Raw genomic sequence first — 20,889 nt, 5'->3', positions numbered from 1 at the left:
CGCTCTACCACTAGACCACGGAGACGGTCCTGGAATAATGGAAGGAATTTGGCGATGAACAATATTTCAGTAACTATCATGGCGTGTCTGCTTGATGTGGGAGCAAACCTAGAAACATAATCCCATTTCTGGTGTATTCATTATTAATATAATAAAGGAAGACTGTCTTGACAATTTCAACTTAATTGAATGTAAAGAGGATAGGGTAGCCTAGTGGTTAAAGCATTTGCTCGTCACACCCGGGTTCATTTCCTCATATGCGTACAATGTGTGAAGCCCATTTTTGGCGTTCCCCGCCGCGATGTTGCTGGAATATTGCTAAAAGCGGCATAAAACCATATTCACTCACTCACTGATTGAGTGTAAATGTTTTGCCACCACCAAAACGTTTGTTATAATTTTTGCCTCATTTTTTATGTTTTTATAAATATATTATAAATCCGTGACTTTCATAATGTGTTATGTTTCATTTCACAGGTGTTTCCCAATAGGCCTACATAGTTCAATAACCCGTGAAGATCCGGGGTAGAATAGGTCTACTATGCTTGTCTTAAGAGGCGACTAACGGGATCGGGTGGTCAGGCTAGCTGACTTGGTTGAAGCATGTCAGCGGATCTCAATTGCGTGGATCGATGCTCATGCTGTCAATCACTGGATTGTCTGGTCCAGACTCGATTATTTTACAGACCGCCGTCATATAGCTGGAATATTGCTGAGTGCAGCGTTAAACAACAAACCAACCAACCAACATCGTTCAATATGGACAAGATTATCTCGTGTGACATGTGAAATAGGTTTTAGTCATGTTCAATCGTGCATCACTTTCTGAACATCAAACCGTATTACTTAATGATTATACTCAGAGACTATATACCATATATGGGTATATGGTCTCTGTTTTACTGCAGGCACATTTGGAAGACGGCATTAAGGGACTTTCGGCTCGGAGTCAGTATACTGTGTCAGAGTGATGTATTCGTGTTCAACTGCGCCATGGCATCTCAGTGGGCTAGCGCCTTTACACCGACATTTTTCCGGACTAGTACCAACACCCACATAAACACACGTTCATGCACGTTGCAATATAAATGGAACAAACTTGAACGCGACTTTAAACCACATGTCATCTCAATTCTTCTTTTGCAAGCCTTTGGAGGACAAAATAGCATTCTGTAAAAAAAATGTTTTCCTAAAAATATCTGTTCTCGAAATTGCAAGAAAAGGTTTTTACTTCCGATTTTTCGCACGCAAAAAACAAGTCGACATGCTGAAAATTGTCTTGAAGCGCACACGATATACGCCGATGTAGTAAATCCCTGACCTTGACATTCTGCCCCCAAACCCGTCAGATTTAATTGTTGGAACATGTTAGGCGTGAAGACAATACTGGGATTCAACTTTTCGAGCAGATATTTTCATACGCAACTCCAAACCAAATAGAAAAGAAAAACATGTCACTGTATGTAGCTAAATATCAGCCCTTTTGATGCATTTGTACGCTGTTTATCGCAAAGCTGTCGACCTGCTGCTTTTAAACGCCTTCGGTCTCAGTAAGACGTCATGTTGGCTTTGATTTGAACACTTTATCAAACCTGAAAAACGCCCGTAGGCTATAAATTGTATCTGCAATCCCTTCCCAGTTTTGGCAATGGGAAGAAGAAACCAACAGCAGGGTTCGAAAATCGAAAATAAAATACCGTACGTAATGAAAAAAACACCTTACCATAGCAAGTGAAACGCGAGCTCGGTGGTAAAATATACAGTCAATGTACAACTTCAAACATGTATAGTGCTTCTGAATTATTAGGGGGCACGGGTGGCCCAGTCGTCTAAGGCGCCGCGATTCGCTGTGCAGAGTTGCGTCCCGTGGACACGCCAGAAACCTATGATTGTGGGTTCGAATCCCGGTTCGCCACGATTATGTTTCTAGGTTTGTCAGCACCATACCCGTGCTCGTGGGTTTCACCGAAGTGATAAACGTCTGAGACCTGCATCACTTCGGGCTTTCCTCCCACATTAAGGTGACATGCCGCAATATAACTGGAATACTGTTAAAAGCGGCGTTAAACACAACTCACTCTGAATTATTTTGGAACTCGTGAAGTATGGAAATGAGGAAACAAACTGAAAGGTACAAAAATAAAATGTTGTCAACAAGAAAGTATTTTTACAAGACAAAAAAAAGATTATTTTTTTTGAAACAATGGTACTTTTACAGAAGAATTAAAGCATGTAGCATTGGTCAATTATATATTTTTTCTACTACCGAGATAGGGATAGAAGGAAGAGGTGACGTAATGGATGTTTTAACGTAGCTCTCAAGATTATTGCATCTCTGTAGTGTCGTGCCCGCACATGTGTGTATATTATCGTGGCTACTGATACTAGTACCAGTGTCGTTTTTATAGTGCTAGCCTGCTGATAAACCGGGACTCCAGGTTTTTAAGCCCTGTGCTAAATTACAAATTTTGACTATTTTAATTTAAACGTTAATTCACTTATAACCCACTCAGACACAGAAGTGGTAAAAAATATTTTGCTCTACAGAGAAAGCAGTGGATAAAGAGGGTCTCCCTGCCACACCCAACAGTGACAGCGACACCAAACCATTCGTGAACCTGCGTACTGACATATTTGTTTTTTGCAGGTTTAATCATACGAAAATCGGTAAGCATCCAAAACACGAAACCAACGCACGTCGTGAAACTTTCCCGACGCTATTGCCGTAAGGTGGGCATTTATTTGCACCTAGTCTTGGCCTATTGTGGAAAGCAAGTTCACAGCTTACTGCACTGATGACAACATTTCGCCAAAGTTCCATGGCATTGAACATGCCAAATCTTAACAAAGAGTTTACAAGCCTAATTTTTTCACCCTCTTTGAAGTGTTGCCTCGCGTTCATTCCAAACACCGTAGTCCCAATTTCGTGACAACGCAGCATTTCCTCTTTCCAGATTTTAATACGTGAAATTCCGCTGTTGACTTATAAAATCTGCTTCACGCATACAATATAAATCCCGGAGTCTTAAATAGTTTTTAGCTAGGAACAGTGAAGGCCTGCAAATGAAAATCAAGGTCTTCTTTATCAAACATTAGACGTGGCAGGGAAAACAGTACATGAAGCCCGAGTATACCCAACTAACATGGAGCGTTGGACAAATAAACAACCTGTGCCAACATCGCCTTGACATCGTATGCTTTGGATAAAGTGTCCATGTAAGATCCACAAATATTAATGTGCGTTTTGTTGACTCAATTATCCCCGTTGTTTGATGGAAATCAAGAATGTTTAAAATTGACATAATATTTTCCTAAGGAATAACCTTGTGTCCATAGAGAAATATTACATTGAGGTTCTTTTTTGCCAATTATCTTTTCCGTTATTTGTGTAACAAGAAATATTCAGCCAATGCTAGGGTCAGTTATGTTGAGAATGCCTACATCAAACCTACGAACGCAAATATTTCTCGGATAGTATAATACCACAAGCTCACTATATTCATATCCACACGTCATGGTTTAAATCCAATATTTCCAATGGATTTAAACAGATACACGTAGAAGTTAACAAAACAGATAGGTATTGTTGAACTGCATCACTATTCAAAAGACACTGCGGCTGTTCAGGAAGTTTAAACAATTAAACGTGTTCACCGAGTTTGATGTTCACTGACTGATAATCTTTGCCGTTGAAATGTGCTTTTTTGTATTTTACATAATAAAAAACTGGCGTCATCCCGGATGTTTTTTAGACAGAAATAACAAAACACAAAGAGCCATGTGAAATTGCCAGTGTTGTCATTGCAAAAAGGTTGTTTAAGTTCAGAATGAATTCGAAAAACAGTGAACGTGTATTTACCGAAAGCCTTAAAAACTGTTTTGTTATGTTGATAGTTTTCTTTCTGAGCATAAATGCGTGTTGTCAACATTCTTCCGAAATTGTTTGACAAAGGAATTTAAACCCAGATTACGCGGGCTTAATGTGATAGATTGAATGAAACAATAAACAGCGTTCACAAGTCATAAGTTACGAAGACCGTATTACATGTTTTATCAAACGTTAGCTATCTATTTAGATTGGATGAAACAGTATACAGTGTTCACAAAACATAAGTTAAGAAGACCGCATTACGTGTTTTATCAAACGTTAGCGATATATTTACATAGGATGAAACAGTAAACAGTGTTCACAAAACATAAGTTAAGAAGACCGCATTACGTGTTTTATCAAGCGTTAGCAATATATTTAGATTGGATGAAACAGTATACAGTGTTCACAAATCATAAGTTAAGAAGACCGCATTACGTGTTTCATCAAACGTTAGCTATATATTTAGATTGGATGAAACAGTTTACAGTGTTCACAAACCATAAGTTAAGAAGACCGCATTACGTGTTTTATCAAACGTTAGCGATATATTTAGAATGGATGAAATGGTACACATTGTTCGCAAAACATAAGTTAAAAAGAATGTGTTACGCGTTTTATCAAAAGTTTACAAAGATACTCCTTTCCAAATGTGTGCAGCCGTCATATAGCTGAAATATTGTTGAGTGCGGCGTTAAACAACAAACAAACAAACATATGTTTGCAGCATCGTAAATACAGAAATTTAATTTGTAACTTTACATTGATGGTGTCTACGGTCTAGCGTGTTCATAGTGTGACACTAAATATAATACGTCAACGGCAGAGAATAATTAGTCTCGATTATCTACCGAAACAGATTCATATGGGCGTAAAAATCAAACTAGTCGTGAAAATTATATGACTGGATCAATGACAATCAGTGATGACACCAGGTATTCGCGAAAAGTGTAAGCATGTCTTGCCCAACCGGAAGTACCCGCCACTCACACAATGTGCAACAATTGCACAATTACTATAACAACTACACAATTTGCACACTTACAACGCTTGATAAAATCCGACTTACCCAGACCTCTTACAAAAATACTGAAAATATGGACAAGATATATAAATGCATACGTCTCGTGTAAATATGGCAAGAAAAATACATGTATACGTTAAGTGATTAGATGTCTGTTCTAATAAGTGTTTGACTTATCGGACCCTTTCTTTTAATGCTCACAGTTGGCTGTGTGTCAGTTCTAGAGGGCACGGTCATCTAATATATAACAAGTTATTGTTCACATTGTTGAATGTTTTATAAACAATTTCTTATACACATGTCATTTCTTTTGAAGTATGTGTTTGTTTCCAAAATGTTAAAACCCCACATTCATTATGACATGTTAAAGATTACTTCTCTTGTAAAATGGAAAAGAAAAGATTTCTTGTGGTCTGTGTAGTTTTAAAAATGTGGGTCTTTAAAACATGAGTTTAATGTCGGTCCCGAAAAAAGGCATGTTTACGAACATTTCTTTTACTTTTCAAAACTAGAAGTTGACTGCAAATTAGGAATACAATTAGAGCAAAGATGTAAATGACCTGTATTTGGAAAACGTCCCGATTAACAAGAATGACAAAACCAATTTGCATAGTAGCGACCTCTAAATGTTGGGCATATGCCAACAGCGTCCTTAACTAAATGTTTAGCGAAGTCCAGATTTTCTTGATCAAATGTTGAAGGAAAAAGGTAATTTGGCCTTTTGTGTTTTATTCTAAAGTTGAATATTTTAGCTTTTACAAGAAATAAGGCGTCTTTGTGCTCTTAGTGAGAAAACATTATTTTCATGACCATAACTTGATTTCTGCAACAATCTCTGCTTATTATAGAAATATTTGAGTAAAGTCTTTTAAAATATCAGCAGCTATCTTAAGCACAACTGAGTCAAAAAGTGATATAAACAATCACAGATTGTTATTATATTTCCTTAATCGGATTTTCTGAAAGCATTTAAAACCAACATTATAATCCTGAAATGCGTGACACAATGCAACCATTTTATTAATACAAAAATATTTATAATTCACCCGCAGAAACAATCAAGGTATTGTAGTCCGTTGCTACAGGGCTGGTAGTTTTTAACCTTGTCGCAGGTTTAACACGCAATTGTTTGGCTCCTCCTTGAACAAAAAGAGGTGTATTTCTTGAAGTAGTGATCGATGAATGTTATGCCTCTAACAAATATGAAAACACACACACCCTCTCTAATATTAAATGACCGGCCCTGGCTTTTAAAAGTATTTCAATCATATCACGGGTATCAGTTTAACCCGGGAGCAAATGACGTATCAACAACTACGGACCTGTTTGTTGCAACTGCCAACATCCCAGCGAATACCTTGCTACAATGTGATGAGAATAACACTGTTATCAGGAATGACTGACAATATAGTCAGAAATTACCGACAATATGATGGGATATGATGGACAATATGGTCAAAACAAATTACCGGCAATATGACAATAAACTACAGACAAGGTCAGAAAGTATTGACAACATGGTAGGAAATTATAGATAATATGATTATAAAAATATGGACAACATGATATGAAATTATAGACAATATGGTTAGTAATTATCGACAACATGCTAGGAAATTATAGACAACATGGTCAGAAATTATCGACAATATGATACAAAATTAGCGATAACATGACTGGAAATTACAATCAGTGTGGTCAGAAATTATCGACAGCATGGTACGAAATTATAGACAATATGGTCAGACATTATTGACAATATATGATTTGAAATACTAGACAATGTGGTCAGAAATTATCGACAACATTATGGGAAACCATAGCATCTGAAATTATCGCAACATGATAGGAAATTATAGACAATATGGCCAGAAATTATTGACATTATGGTAGGAATTAATAGATAATCTGATTTGAAATTATCGACAAAAGGTCAGAAATTATCGACAACATGATACGAAAATATAGACAATATGGTCAACAAATATCGACGACATGGTCAAAAATTAGCGACAATATATGATGTGAGTTGATGGACAATGTGGTCAGAAATTATCAGCAGCATGATGAGAAATTACCGACAATACGGAAAGAAATGATCGACAACATGGTAGGAAATTATAGACAATATCATCAGACATTATCGACAATATATACTGCGAAATGGAAGACAATATGGAAAGAAATTATCGACAACATGGTAGGAAATTACAGACATTATCGACAATATATGATGCGAAATGATAGACAATATGGTAAGAAATTATCGAGGGCATGATGCGAAATGACAGACAATGTGCTCAGAAATTATTGAGAGTATGATGTGACATGATAGCGACAATGTGGTCAGAAATTATCGACAACGTGATGAGAAATTATAGACAATATAGAAAGAAATGATCGACAACATGGCAGGAAATTACAGACAATATCATCAGACATTATCGACAATATATGATGCGAAATGATAGACAATATGGTAAGAAATTATCGAGGGCATGATGCGAAATGACAGACAATGAGAGCATGATGTGACATGATAGCGACAATGTGGTCAGAAATTATCGACAACGTGATGAGAAATTATAGACAATATGGAAAGAAATTATCGACAACATGGCAGGATATTACAGACAATATCTTCAGACATTATCGACAATATATGATGCACAATGATAGACAATATGGTAAGAAATTATCGAGGGCATGATGCGAAATGACAGACGATGAGAGCATAATGTGAAATGATAGACAATATGGTAAGAAATTATCGAGGGCATGATGCGAAATGACAGACGATGAGAGTATAATGTGAAATGATAGACAATATGGTAAGAAATTATCGAGGGCATGATGCGAAATGACAGACGATGAGAGCATAATGTGAAATGATAGACAATATGGTAAGAAATTATCGAGGGCATGATGCGAAATGACAGACAATGAGAGCATGATGTGAAATGATAGCGACAATGTGGTCAGAAATTATCGACAACATGATGTCAAGTTATTGACATTGTGGTCAGAAATTGTCGATTGCATGATGTGAAATTACAGACAACATGGTAAGAAATTATCGGCAACATGATGTGAAATGATAGCGACAATGTGGTCAGAAATTATCGACAACATGATGTGAAGTTATTGGCAATGTGGTCAGAAATTATCGAGAGCATGATGCAAAATCACAGACAATGTGGTCAGAAATTATCGACGATAGCTTTTGAAATTGTAGACGATTGATAGGATAAAAGGATTATTAATGATCGACGATAAGGTTCGAAATGATCACATATCAATATAATTTGAAGTGATCGACAATAGCTTTATAAATGATCGATAATCGCATTGAAAATAAGCGACGGTATGTTTGGAAATGATTTAATGTATACGCCAGTATACACCTCAGATATGATAAATGTTGCGAACCAGTTGCAACTAGCTGTAAACACAGCAATATTTAGTGAAAGCCAGGTGCCAGTAACACTGTTTAGCTAATCTCAAACCATCTTGGCAATTTCGCGATATTTTTAACACAGGGGTTCTAACTTCTTGACCACTCTGTACATCGGTGGCTAGCTTCCACTGTCAACACAGAAAAAATAGCCACAGAAAATCCTGAACACTTACTCAGCTGTCGGTGTCTCGCAGTCTGCCAACATCTATATATCTGCTGGCTTACACGACTAACGGCCACTTCAGCCGTTCAACTTTGGACATGTACAGTGACCTGCAAAAGAAAGTTCCCCTTTGTAAAATCATCTTTATTTTCATTGTTTGTGGAACGATTCTAGTGGTCTCTCTGATATAGATAATGACTTAATATAACATAATTTATATACCTCTAAATAGGTTCAAATTCGTGAATGTCATAATGGTTAAAAAAGCTATACCATGGCGATTTTCTAAATCTGATTCACTACAGTAACTCCTGCATAGTGATGGCATCTAGAATCTAGACTCACATAAATGACTTCAATTTTGTTTGCGTTTAAATGGCAAAGAACAATGAAGAACGAAGTGTGGTTTATTCCACAATAAAACATTGTTCTAAAATAATATTCCAGCTACAGCGACAAAATCAGATATTTTAAGTTTAAAACTGAAAGCTTGTTTTTTAAGAGAAAAATACCTTGCTATAATGCATTGTTTGTGGCAGGCACTTTTTTCAACAATCGGGGGACCGAGTATTTTTTCGATAAAATCACAGGCAAACGCGCTATCCATTAGACCAAGAATGCAGTTGTCACATGTGAGTGAGTGAGTTTGGTTCTACGCCACTTTCAACCGTATGTTACAAGAAACCCACGAGCACTGGTATAGTGCTGGCTGACTAAAGATCATAATCGGTGCGAATATGGGATCCGAACTCACGATCATCAGATCCTGGAACGACAAAGGGACGCAACTATGCACAACGACTTGGCGCTTTAGGCGACTGGGTTAACACAGCAGCCAAAGAATACAAAGAAGTTCAGATATGATTGAATAATATTGTGTAGAATTATTTCATTTAAGCGAACAAAATAGATTTAAAATTATATCGGATTTCTTCATTAAATATATAACAAAGCTTATATTCGCCATATCCAACATAACAAAAAAAAAGAGTTAAACTGAAACAGTGTACAAACACACTGAGAATCATGTTCGTGTACTTACATTTGACCGGTACTGTAGTTTTTCAAACCGTGTGGACAGTGCTATGTATAGTCAGTCATGACCTTGCGGAAGGCCGAGAATTAAGTCCTGCCCCTGTGGTCGCCCAGACTCGCCTAAACATACAGGTGATTCATGGCGCCGGTCGACCTTGAAACCAACGGTGAAACATACACATATTACATATTGAGTGCAGCAATGCACGTCACCAGTGACGGCGGAGCTGCCAGGACCAAGGGTACCTCACTTTGTAAAGACTCGGTATACACAATGGCATGTCAGTTGAGTATGGCCTTGAATCTGACAATTTGGATCATTTGAACAGGTTTAGTTGAACTTGGTACCTTCGGGATCAAACGGTGTGGTTTACACGGTTGATTAAAAAACAACTAAAAAAACAAGTGCGAATAGAACTTGATTTGTGACGTTGATCTCTTACAGAAACACCAATTGTTGGAAGAGGGATGATTAAGGGTCATTCTTTTCTGAAATTCTCTATAATATTTCTTCCATTTTAGGAATTGTAATTTCTGAATCTGTCACCAGGATAATCCTTTGATTCAAACACTGAACCAGTTTTGATTTTCAAAGGTATCTGAATTGGAACTGGCACGATTTCGAAATTGGTCATTGAAATTTAGTTTTAAGTCCACTGATATATACTGTGATGATGAGACAAATGAAAGTGTACACATGGAAATTGATTTGATCAAAACATTACAACCGTTATCAAAACGTTACTAGGCTGAAAACAGTCGCCAAAACACTGCAAAGTCCCAAACGTAACTATGATACCCGTATCAAATAGCTCAACATCGAATGACCATTTCTTATTTGTTTTATTGTTCGCCACCCTGAATCATGGATGTATACGTTCATTTGATGGGCAGTTTATATACCCCTGAAGCCTGCAACCAGTCGCTACCAACACATGGGGGTACAGTGTGTGAAGTGATATGGCTGGAGTGTTGCTGCTAGGGGCGTCACAACTCTTTCACAACCCAAGCCTCGTAATCTCTCCGTCAAACTTGCTGATACGGCGTAAAACAAAATATCGCTCACTCACTCACTCTCCTGTTCCTGTTGGTCACAGTAGTGATAATTAAACAAGACCTGCATAAGAAGTAATGTTAATAGTGAGTGAATTGGGCTGGGTTTGGGCATTGGATGCAGAAGATGACATTAGTTGTTGAAGGGCATTTAAAGTTGTTTTTGTTTTTTATTTTGAAATTTCAAAAATGTACATGGCCCCTAAACTGATGTAATTCCATCGATTAATTATTTATTTTAGATGTTATGGTATATCCATCCGATACGGCACTGTTGGAACATGTTCGGAAAAATAAACAAATAAAACAGAAACAAGGTTTCCTGAGAACATTATTAATTCATTTTACTAATCAATACCTACTCAGTGTTCTACGTATAATCTAATACATTCCAAATTTCACACAACGTATACTACACCAAATACAGTTATATTTTGTGGGAGATGAGATGAAATGGGATTTAACCTCACGTTCCAAATTTTGTAGGGGGGGGGGGGGGGGGGGGGGGGGGGGTGTTACTTTTATTGTCTTAGGATGCTGGCCTACTGAGATACCATGCCGCAGTTTTAACAGGGATACAGGGATACCCCACTCAGACACAGATTAATGACTTCATGACGACCAGCCCTTGTTTATCCACTTAATGCAGCCGAGCGCCAGGCAGGGTAACAACAAGTATTATCGTTAACGTCTTTTGGTATTACGGGACCGGGAATCGAACCACGGACCTTCCGTTCTGTCCACTACTCCACGGAGGCGGTCATCTTTAGTTTGTGAACATTATTTTGGCTGTATTGGAATAGCACTGGAAAGGGGAAACGTTAAGTTAACGACCTGACTACATTTCGAAATATTGTGTCTTAACAGTTGATCAGCTCTGCTACAGACCGCCAATTCCAATTCCGGTGTCTGGGGTCCCACCCTACAATGAAAATATTCGTCTGTTTTCAAGAAGGATGTTACTTTGGGGAAAAACACGTTTCCTTAGAGATCTTTCAATAGAAATATGGGAATTTATAAACAAGTGCCATTTCCTTTTCACAAATTGCTTGAGCCAAATTCGGTTTATTGAAACGTTCTCTTTTAAACAAAACCACAGTCTAATTAGGACCGACTTTTCGATTTTAGATATTGACAGTGAAGGGGTAGGGGCAAGGGGAGTCCCCCTGGTCTCTGTGTATGCGGAAGACAACCGAGTCCAGTTTATTCGTGACCTTGGCTTGCATGGCGAGAGAAGAGTCCTGGTGATATCAATGCTTCTATTGTTTTCGCAACCGTTTGTTTATGAACTGAGCCAGAGTTGCAAGTTTTCTGCTCAAATACTTTCGCTGTTAATTTCTTTCTCCGCATATTTGTCCGTAAGTGGCCGCGGTATCGTAACGGTTCTTGTCTGTTTGACACGAAATCTTCCAAATAACACTAAAAACTCGCGATCAAACAGCAGACGACGAGAGTAAATAGCGCCACCGGGCGGGGAAAAAAGAGAGGGGATCACGTGACCACAGCGTTACAGGTGTGAGGCCCACTGGTCATATCCAGGTAAGATGGAAGGGGAAAGTAAAAATAGAAAAAGTGTCAACCGTCCCTGCGTGTGTTTACCAGTTAGAGGGCTGGCTTCATACTGCACGTCCGTCGCCAGGTTCAGCAGACGATCACTGACCGACGTCGTAGGTGAACGTCGTCTGCTCGCTCGGAGAAACAGATGCTTCGACTGTATTGGATAGACTGCGGATCGTTGTTACATTGTGGCGACATGGTCAAATGAGTAGGACTTACACAGAAGCAGATATTTAGATCGTCTGCTAAAACGCCGGATTCAGATCTGGAAACTTCCAGCGGACAGTGTCGTCTGCTACTCTGAAACATTCCCAAGGCGAAACAAAATAACGTTGAATATATTGATGTGTCATGTCATTGGAGTGAGATTTAACGCCAAAACTATCGATAAAGAAATACTGGAGTGATCCCCAATCTTTTTTTTAAATTCACCTGTGTGCGTCAAGGCAGGTTGGCACTGGTGGAACAATTTCATTAGCTTATCCAGCCACCGTGTGCACTGTTACGTCAGACGTGGAGCTGAGCTCGGGTTGGGTCGAGCCCACCAGTTGTGGAAGAACCACTGAAGGTATAGGACTTGCCATTGGTCCAGGTGGGATAGTGTGTTTCTCTACCCGGAACCTGGGTGTCTAACACAAGGTGCGTCGTACACAGACAGGACACTGCTTGGACGGTGGTGTTGAACCCTTTCCTCCCCTAGAAGGTAAGCTAACTAATCTTACCATGAACCTTTAATTGGCAGCCATTTGAATTTTATATTTCAGATTGTTTGCGAGTTATTTCAAAGCTTAGTCAATCACTGGTTACACAATTTTGTATGAGACTTTGTAAATTATCAAAGTATCCAAACATTTACAAGTATGTAAATTCGACTTAGTCTTCTTGTGTTAAATCCTTGGTGAAGTGATCATGATCCTGTCAATGTAAATTAGAAACGATAGCACAATACAGAAAATAATATTTTCTGACATCAACAAAGGTATTATTACATTACAAATTCATTTTCTTCCTAGAAATAAAACCCTATTCATAAAAATGTTAAAACTACAAAACTTTCAAATATAACAGTGTTTTTAAAGAAAATTCACAATGTTTATAGCTTAGATTTTTATTTTGTTGCATCCATCTTCGTTGCATATGTTTTCATAAAATGCCTTATAAAGGCACAAGACAAAATCGAAATGGGTGAAAGACCTGCTCCCTGACTATTTAAAAACAACGCTGTCGTTCACCTGTCGGCCCTCTTTTCACACAAGTACATTGGGGCTTTTGGGGCGGAATACTTCATTTGACGTTACTTTGATTCAATAGGTTACCCAGTAACATATCCCTTTTCAAAGATGTGTCAAATTATATCTCTGTAGTGTCCATCTATGTTTATTTATAACAAAATTATTAGCACCTTTAGTAATGTCTCAACCGGATTTAGCCACTGGTCCGAAGTCCATCTACTCAAAATACAGGTACACGTAGTCCATATACTAATGAAATATAATGAAAATGATGTTAAGAGCCCCGTTCGGGCTTGTAGACTCAAAGGTTTTTTAAATGGTTAACTATTTTTGTATTAATGATCTTGTCTATGATTCTGCATCATATAAAAATATAAGCGACAAAACCATTTTCATAACCATAAGATCAGAAATCACTTGTACAATTCTGACTCTATTATAAGCACGTGTTTATGAATCACTATTAAATAGTGACGATACCAGGTGTTCTCGAAAAGGTGAGTGTATCCTGTCCCAACGGTGGCACCCGTCACAAACACATGAAAAAGCAGGTCACGTGTTCACCTGAAAATTCACGGGAACATTTTCAATCGAATGCTCATTTACACATATTGTTTCAAAAGGACGTCAAGAGGTGTATATCCTTGAGAAATTGACCATTATTTCCTTCCTTCACCAGTAATAACGGCTGTATAGAAACTATCAGATATCAACATCTTTGTTGTAAATGTTCAATAATTTACGTGGGTATTAGATGCACGAAAGAGATATAGACAAATAATTATACACGCGCTAATTTTGGAGGTTTAAAGGAAATCAGCAGATATACATGTATTGTGGTACCACAATAAACACATTGTGTTCGTCACACATCCGGGTTCAATTACCCACATGGGTACAATGAAGCCAATTCATGTCCCCAACAGTGATCCATATTGCCGGAATATTGAATAAAGCGGCGTAAAACAGAACTCACTCGCTGTATGAACCTCCTTGTGATCAACTCGTATTTTAAACCTAAGAATATTTGAGGCAAAGAGTAAGTGGATAAAAGTTTCATTGCCAAACTGACAAATATACGTCCACCTACAACCGCATGGTTTTAGAGGCGAGCCTTGAGTCAACCCTGCAGCCACAGACGCGGCTAGACTCACTGTCTCTTACATTTGATCTATATAAACCATGACCACCTTCTATAAACACCTGCTTCCCCAACAATAACAACCATGTGTATGATTATATATGTCTGAATACACCAACAATAATTCCTATACTGGTGTTCTACAAGGTCGCTATTTCCATTCCTCCCTATTTCTAGTATTGACATATTTCCTTTTCATCAGCGTAATAACATTTCTGAAGTTGTTCATATCATCAAACAAAACAAATGATGTTTGTTATAGAGGCTAGGCTGTCATATCCAACGAGTTTGGCGGATATGCTGGTATTCCGTGACGTATGCCCTGCATAGGAAAATGCAAAGTATTCTGAAAACGCTTCCTGAAAATCCCCTCCCATCTCCGGTGCGCGTTATGTGTAACGTTAATGCTGACGTTTGTGTTGACACTGTCGTCGTGTAGTGTGTGGAACCCGCGCCTTCAAACATCCCCTTAAACATTCTCAAGTCCGGGGGTATGGAATAACAGGAGGGGAATCTAATTTGATAACATGCCCATATTTGTTCGGTATTGTTTTCTATGCTATACTGTTGACATGTGTAGGTAGGCGACACAATTGCTTTCCATGCATATGGGACGAGACGGCGCGTTGAAGAGCCTTCTGCTGACGATGACACTAATGAGAAGGGTTGGGGGACGTCTGGTGCTTGACAACGTGGTGGGCAGCAGCACGGTTGTCCCTTGCACTACGTGTGGATTCAGAGACGCTAAGGGAATTGAGAGAGTTAACCTTAGATTTATGAAACAAAATATTATGTGTTGAGCCTCTACACCGTCAGTTTTTACACGTGACGAATTAGGAGTATTACCCCTGATCATTAACGGATTAGTAAATAGTGGAAGAAAATTTAAAAGTGTGATCCAAATAGATATGTCTGTATTATTTATCAATCCTTGTTGAATAAATAATTAACCCATCCTACTAAAGAAAGCTGAGTCACTTTGATCGCGTTGATGTTTCAAATTAGTGGCTATGTTTGGTTTTCACAATCTATCGTAAAGTATGTTGGCTTTTTATCGGAATTTAAGCAGACCATCCACGATATACATGTACATATACATGCCAGACTATCTAGAAACCTGAGTATTTATTTATATGAAAGAATCCATATACTGTATTTGAAATGTGTCTCAAGAATATTAACATTACAAAATACAGCGTGAGGGAGTGTAACGCCCTTTTTAGCAGTATTCCATTTATATCACGGCGTGTCAGTTTAATGTGAGAAGAAAGCCTGAAGTGATGCAGGTCTCAGACGTTTACCACTTCGGTGAAACCCACGAGCACGGGTAGGGTGCTGACAAACCTAGAAACATAACCGGGGCGAACCGGGATTCGAACCCACAATCAGATTTCTGGTGTTCCCTAGGGACGTAACACTGCACAGCGAATCGCGGCGCCTTAGACGACTGGGCCACCCGTGCCTCCTACAAAAATACAGGATATCCCTCTCACGATTTACTAAGATCACATATAACCTTTTCTAAAAGAATTAATGATTCTTTTATATTTTTATAGTTAATCTGTCCTAGCAAATGACTTTAGTTATATGAAAGGATCGGGTAGTCTTTAACTTTTTAGTCGTATCAGAGACTTTATAATAGTATTATATATAATCTATTATATGGTCTCTATTCGTATGTTATGATTGAAAAGGGAAGATGGACAAAACCGAAATTACTGTAGGAACAGCGACTTTGTCCATTGCGTGAGAAGCCGAATTTTATGTTCTAAATGATTTGTCCGAAATATACTTATTAAAGATGAAATTGTAAATGAAATGAGAATTGTAAGAGTCTGGTATGATTTATGGTTATTGATGGGCGTTTCGAAGGTGGGGTGAGGTGAAATGGGGTTTAACGTCGCATCCAAGATTATTGCACTTATATAACGACGTGCTTACACGTGTGTGTGTGTGTGTGTGTGTGTGTGTGTGTGTGTGTGTGTGTGTGTGTGTGTGTGTGTGTTTGTGTGTGTGTGTGGCTGCTTATACTAGTCCGAACTGATGCCGATTTATAGTGCTAGCCCACTGAGATACCATGCCGCAGTTTAACATGAATACCCCACTCAGACACAGTATACTCCAAGCCGACCAGTCCTTCTTTTAGCCCCTTAATGCCGAGCGCGAGATAGGGTAACAACAAGCACCATCTTTTAACGCCTTTTGGTATGACTGGCCGGGGATCGAACCCCGGACCTTCCGCTAGAGCAAGGAGGCGGTCTAAGTTTCATACTTTAAGGCGGGTGGGTCTCCTGCAGTGGTAGGGCATGTCTTGTATCCATGTATTGCGCTACTTGATCTTATTCAATGTACCTAAGTTTTGGACTTGGGAAATTGTGCACGTACAAAATAAAGGGTTGGGGGACGGGACGGGGGTAGGGCACCACCAATCAGGGCTAGAGTGCAAGTCGGAAGGGGTTTGCGGAGGAGGGGTGAGGGGGTGGGGGTGAGTGTACAAAGGGGGGAGGGGGAACCAGGGGTGTGAGTGAGCAAGGCGGGAGGTGTGTGTAGAGGGTGGGGGGAGGGGGGGGTGGGGTTAGAGTTGTTGTGGGGGTGCGGCTACAAGGATGTAAATGTAGAGAGACGCGTCTGGATGATATTAAGGGTGTATGGGGGTGATGCTGGCTACAGGGATGTGACTGAGGAAAGGTGTGTGTGGGGTGAGACTACAGGGGTGTGGCTGAAGCAAGAGGGTGGATGGGCCGGGGTAGGGAACCGCGACATCCCCTTCGGAAGGGCAACACATGACTTGATGCGCCACGACACCTAGCTAAACCATGACACAGCCCAAAACCAATACGCTTCAACGCCGGGGCGAGGTTAGATTGGGGTTAGATAGGACGCAATGTAGTGTGGAATACACCAAGCTGACCATAACACTGTAAAATAACCCCAACATCTCTAAGCGTAGTAGACCAGGAATTTTCCAGCAATGCGCATGTCAACATACACCGGTTTGCGGCGCTCTCCCTCGCTACAACTGCTAAGCGTTTAAACAACTCTTCCTGTCTCTGCTTAGAGCATGTTTGGCTGTGCTGACGGTATTGTTTGGCCAGTACGGTAGGCATGTAGAAAGAACCCTCTGGTTTCTGTGAGAGATAGATACAAGACGTCAGAGGTCAAGCGTACGCACGGACTTAAGATGTCAGTATACGTTTGGTATTAAAGAAAATTAAACTCTTTTCCTGTTAAAGAAAACTCTTTTTCGGAAATAGAACTATTGCTAAAGCCCTAGTTTTTGAAGATAGGATTTTGAACTTTTTCATTCCAATAACGAATTGTTCTTTCCAAATGAGAGAGACTTTGGTTTAACGCCACTTCACGGTATGTCAGTTATATGACGGTATGTGTCAACTTGATGTGGAAGGTTGTCCAAGTTCCTGAAGCCCAAACACTGGTGTGGTCATAACAAACCAAGAAACATTAACAAGGCGAATCTAGGATTCGAACCCATTATCATAGGTTTCTGGCACACATAAGGGACGCAACTCTTCACATCGAATTGCGGCGGCGTAGAAGACTGGGCCACCCAAACCTCATACGATGCAAGTATTTTTCACACTGGACAGTGATTAGTTATCAGTGCAGACATATACAGACCAACCACCTCCCCAAGCACCCTATTGCTTGTCGCATAAGCCGACTTAATTTTATCGGGTCCTCGGGCTCGGCAGCTTGCGTGTGCGTTGTTCATACTATCAACCACTGGTTTGATGACTTTATCCGTGTGTGTACGGGCAGCCGAGTTGTGTATTGGTGCAGAATACCACTGATGGTCATTGATTCGTTGTCAAGAAATTGTTTTTGGTTTTCAAACCTGAAAAAGATGGAGCCTCATTTCGTTTCAAATGAATGTACCTTTCTGTAAGCAGGATTTCAATGTTAGATTATGAAATTTGTCTGTGGGGGATGATGTTAATCGAGGTAAGGTCCAATGGCACACGTTTCACTGCGCAGAGTTACCCACCTCAGCCACACCAGGATCCGCTGATCGTAAGTTCGATAGATTCGCCCTGATCATGTTCCCTGGCTTGTCGTGGGTTTCATCAAGGGATACACGTCTAATTATAAGACCCACACCACATTCAGCTGACACGCTGTGGTACATCTCAGATAATGTTCAAAGCCGCGTTAAACTAAACTCACTCAATCACCACCAAAATCCAGTTCCGAAATCTCACCTGCTCACACCGGAAACCAGAAAAAAAATAAAACATGTGAAAACAGGACATTTGGATGTTTTAAATTGCCAAGAATAAAAGGACTTGTGCCTAGTGTAGACTCTGCATGCAGTCTGCGACAATCACTGGAGTGTAACATTCCTGACGCTGACGCGACCTTCACCCCGTACACGCTGTCGCAGTCGGAGGATGAGGACGGGATGGAGATGCTGTTGCACCACCATGTGTTGACAAACACTGACCTGTGGCCAGAAATCGCCATGTCATTGTGGAATGTATCAGAAACACGTGGTTTCGCTGACTCGCCAGCTTGACATTTTCCCCATTTGTGTTTCAGCTTTACCGCATTTTTAGCTTATATTGGACTTAAAAGGTGATTTGAGAAAATTTGCTAACTCATTTCCTTTGAAGTCTGGGATAAAACATTTCAAAATGTTAAGCGTTAGCCTATGATGATTTGCAAAAAATATGCACGTGATATGCCTAAACATCTTTAAAATATCGTTGTCCTTTTTTGCGCAAAGTTTAACCTGGATTTCCATAAGCTGGCTTGATTACAGGTAGATTAGAAAAGGTGGGAGCCCACATTGTTTTTGCATTGAGTGATTAAAAGGGTGAATAAATAGGTCCTTAGTCAAAATATTACAAAAGCTTAAATATTTTCATAATTAGCGCGGGGGCATGGGTGGCCCAGTCGTCTAAGGCGCCGCGATTCGCTGTGCCACCTATGATTGTGGGTTTGAATCCCGGTTTGCCCCGATTATGTTTCTAGGTTTGTCAGCACCATACCCCTGCTCGTGGGTTTCACCGAAGTGGTAAACTTCCGAGATCTGCATCACTTCGGGCTTTCCTCCAACATTAAGCTGACACGCCGCGATTTCACTGGAATACTGTTAAAAGCGGCGTTAAACCCAACTCAATCACTCACTCATAATTAGCGCCGTGAGAAACGTGCATAATTTCGTAATTAAAAGAATGTTGTCAACTCTTTTGGCAGTTCAGTAGTAAAAAGTCCTAACCCTACATGCCTATGTCAGTGCATTCTAAAAGGGAATCAGGTGACCAACATGTATTATAACAATTTAATGGTACAACAATCCTCATTTGAATTTGATACACTATATTTTTTCAGTCAGTGCTTCAAAACCCACAATTTGAATCTCTGAAAGAAGGAGACATATCTATTATCAACATCACATCACAAGTTATTTAAACATCAAGTGTATCCAGTGATCGATATATATTACTGTTTTATTTTTTTATTTATTTTATGTATTTTTTATTTTATGTACTTATTTATTTCAATTAATTGGGTTGTTTTTCTTGTTGGTTTTGTTTTGTTTTTTGGTTGGGGGTAGGTTGGGTGGGTCAAACCTTTGAAGAAAAAGAATATTTTCTAAAACAGTATATTTTAACAAAGACCTATATCAAACATTACGTCTTATAAAACGGATGCCAAATGAAATAATTATCTTTAGAGATAGGCTAAGAATTGCGAAAATAGAATTATGAAATGAATCTGGTAGACACTATGTTTAATAGGAATACCCGGAAATATAGATGATAAGCTAACAGTTACATTGGTAAAAAGCTAGATCAATTACAGACACAATGAACAGTAGTGAACAGACAGCTATTTGTAACGCTAAACACGTGTAAGCGACACGATAATCTGATGATCCAACTATGATCGATTGGTATGGCTTTCAAATAATCTTACTGACTAATTCATCAATTGGTATAACTTGTAAGTAAACCATTTAAAGTCAGTCCCACTGAATCGCGTTGCCATGACTATTTGTAAGTTGATGATGATACGGACACAAGATGGGGAAATGTATAACATCATACACAATAATACATAGAGATTCCTGTCAGATACAATTCATCTTATGTGTATTTCCAAACGTATTTAGCCAGCGAATTAGGTTTTAAAACAACGAGATGTAAGCTAAATGGTATATGACAGTCACGATGCAGTAATCTTGTTCTTACACACCCTAAATACGCACCGTTATAGCATCGAATCGATGCATATTTTGTCTAATTTCATGATCTCTGTTGCGCATTGATACACGGTCGTGAGTGACGTCATCCGGCTTATTGCTCATACTTAATGTGACCCTCCACAAAAAAAAG

General features: G+C 39.2%; 1 protein-coding gene across 1 annotated transcript in view; it reads left to right on the top strand.

Annotated features, from left to right (window-relative positions):
* The first annotated feature begins 12,719 nt into the window (after window positions 1-12,719).
* The window catches only part of LOC139445773 (uncharacterized), a 43,406-nt gene continuing 35,236 nt past the window's right edge, over window positions 12,720-20,889 (top strand). Inside the window, exon 1 of the mRNA XM_071226985.1 lies at window positions 12,720-12,860. The gene's annotated coding sequence lies outside the window, so the exon portion shown is untranslated. The remainder of the gene's footprint in view (window positions 12,861-20,889) is intronic.

The sequence above is a fragment of the Haliotis cracherodii genome, unplaced genomic scaffold, assembly GCF_022045235.1.
Source record: "Haliotis cracherodii isolate W230 unplaced genomic scaffold, xgHalCrac1.p SCAF_6, whole genome shotgun sequence".
Taxonomy (NCBI): Eukaryota; Metazoa; Mollusca; class Gastropoda; order Lepetellida; family Haliotidae; genus Haliotis; species Haliotis cracherodii.
This window is presented reverse-complemented; position numbering and strand designations above follow the sequence as displayed.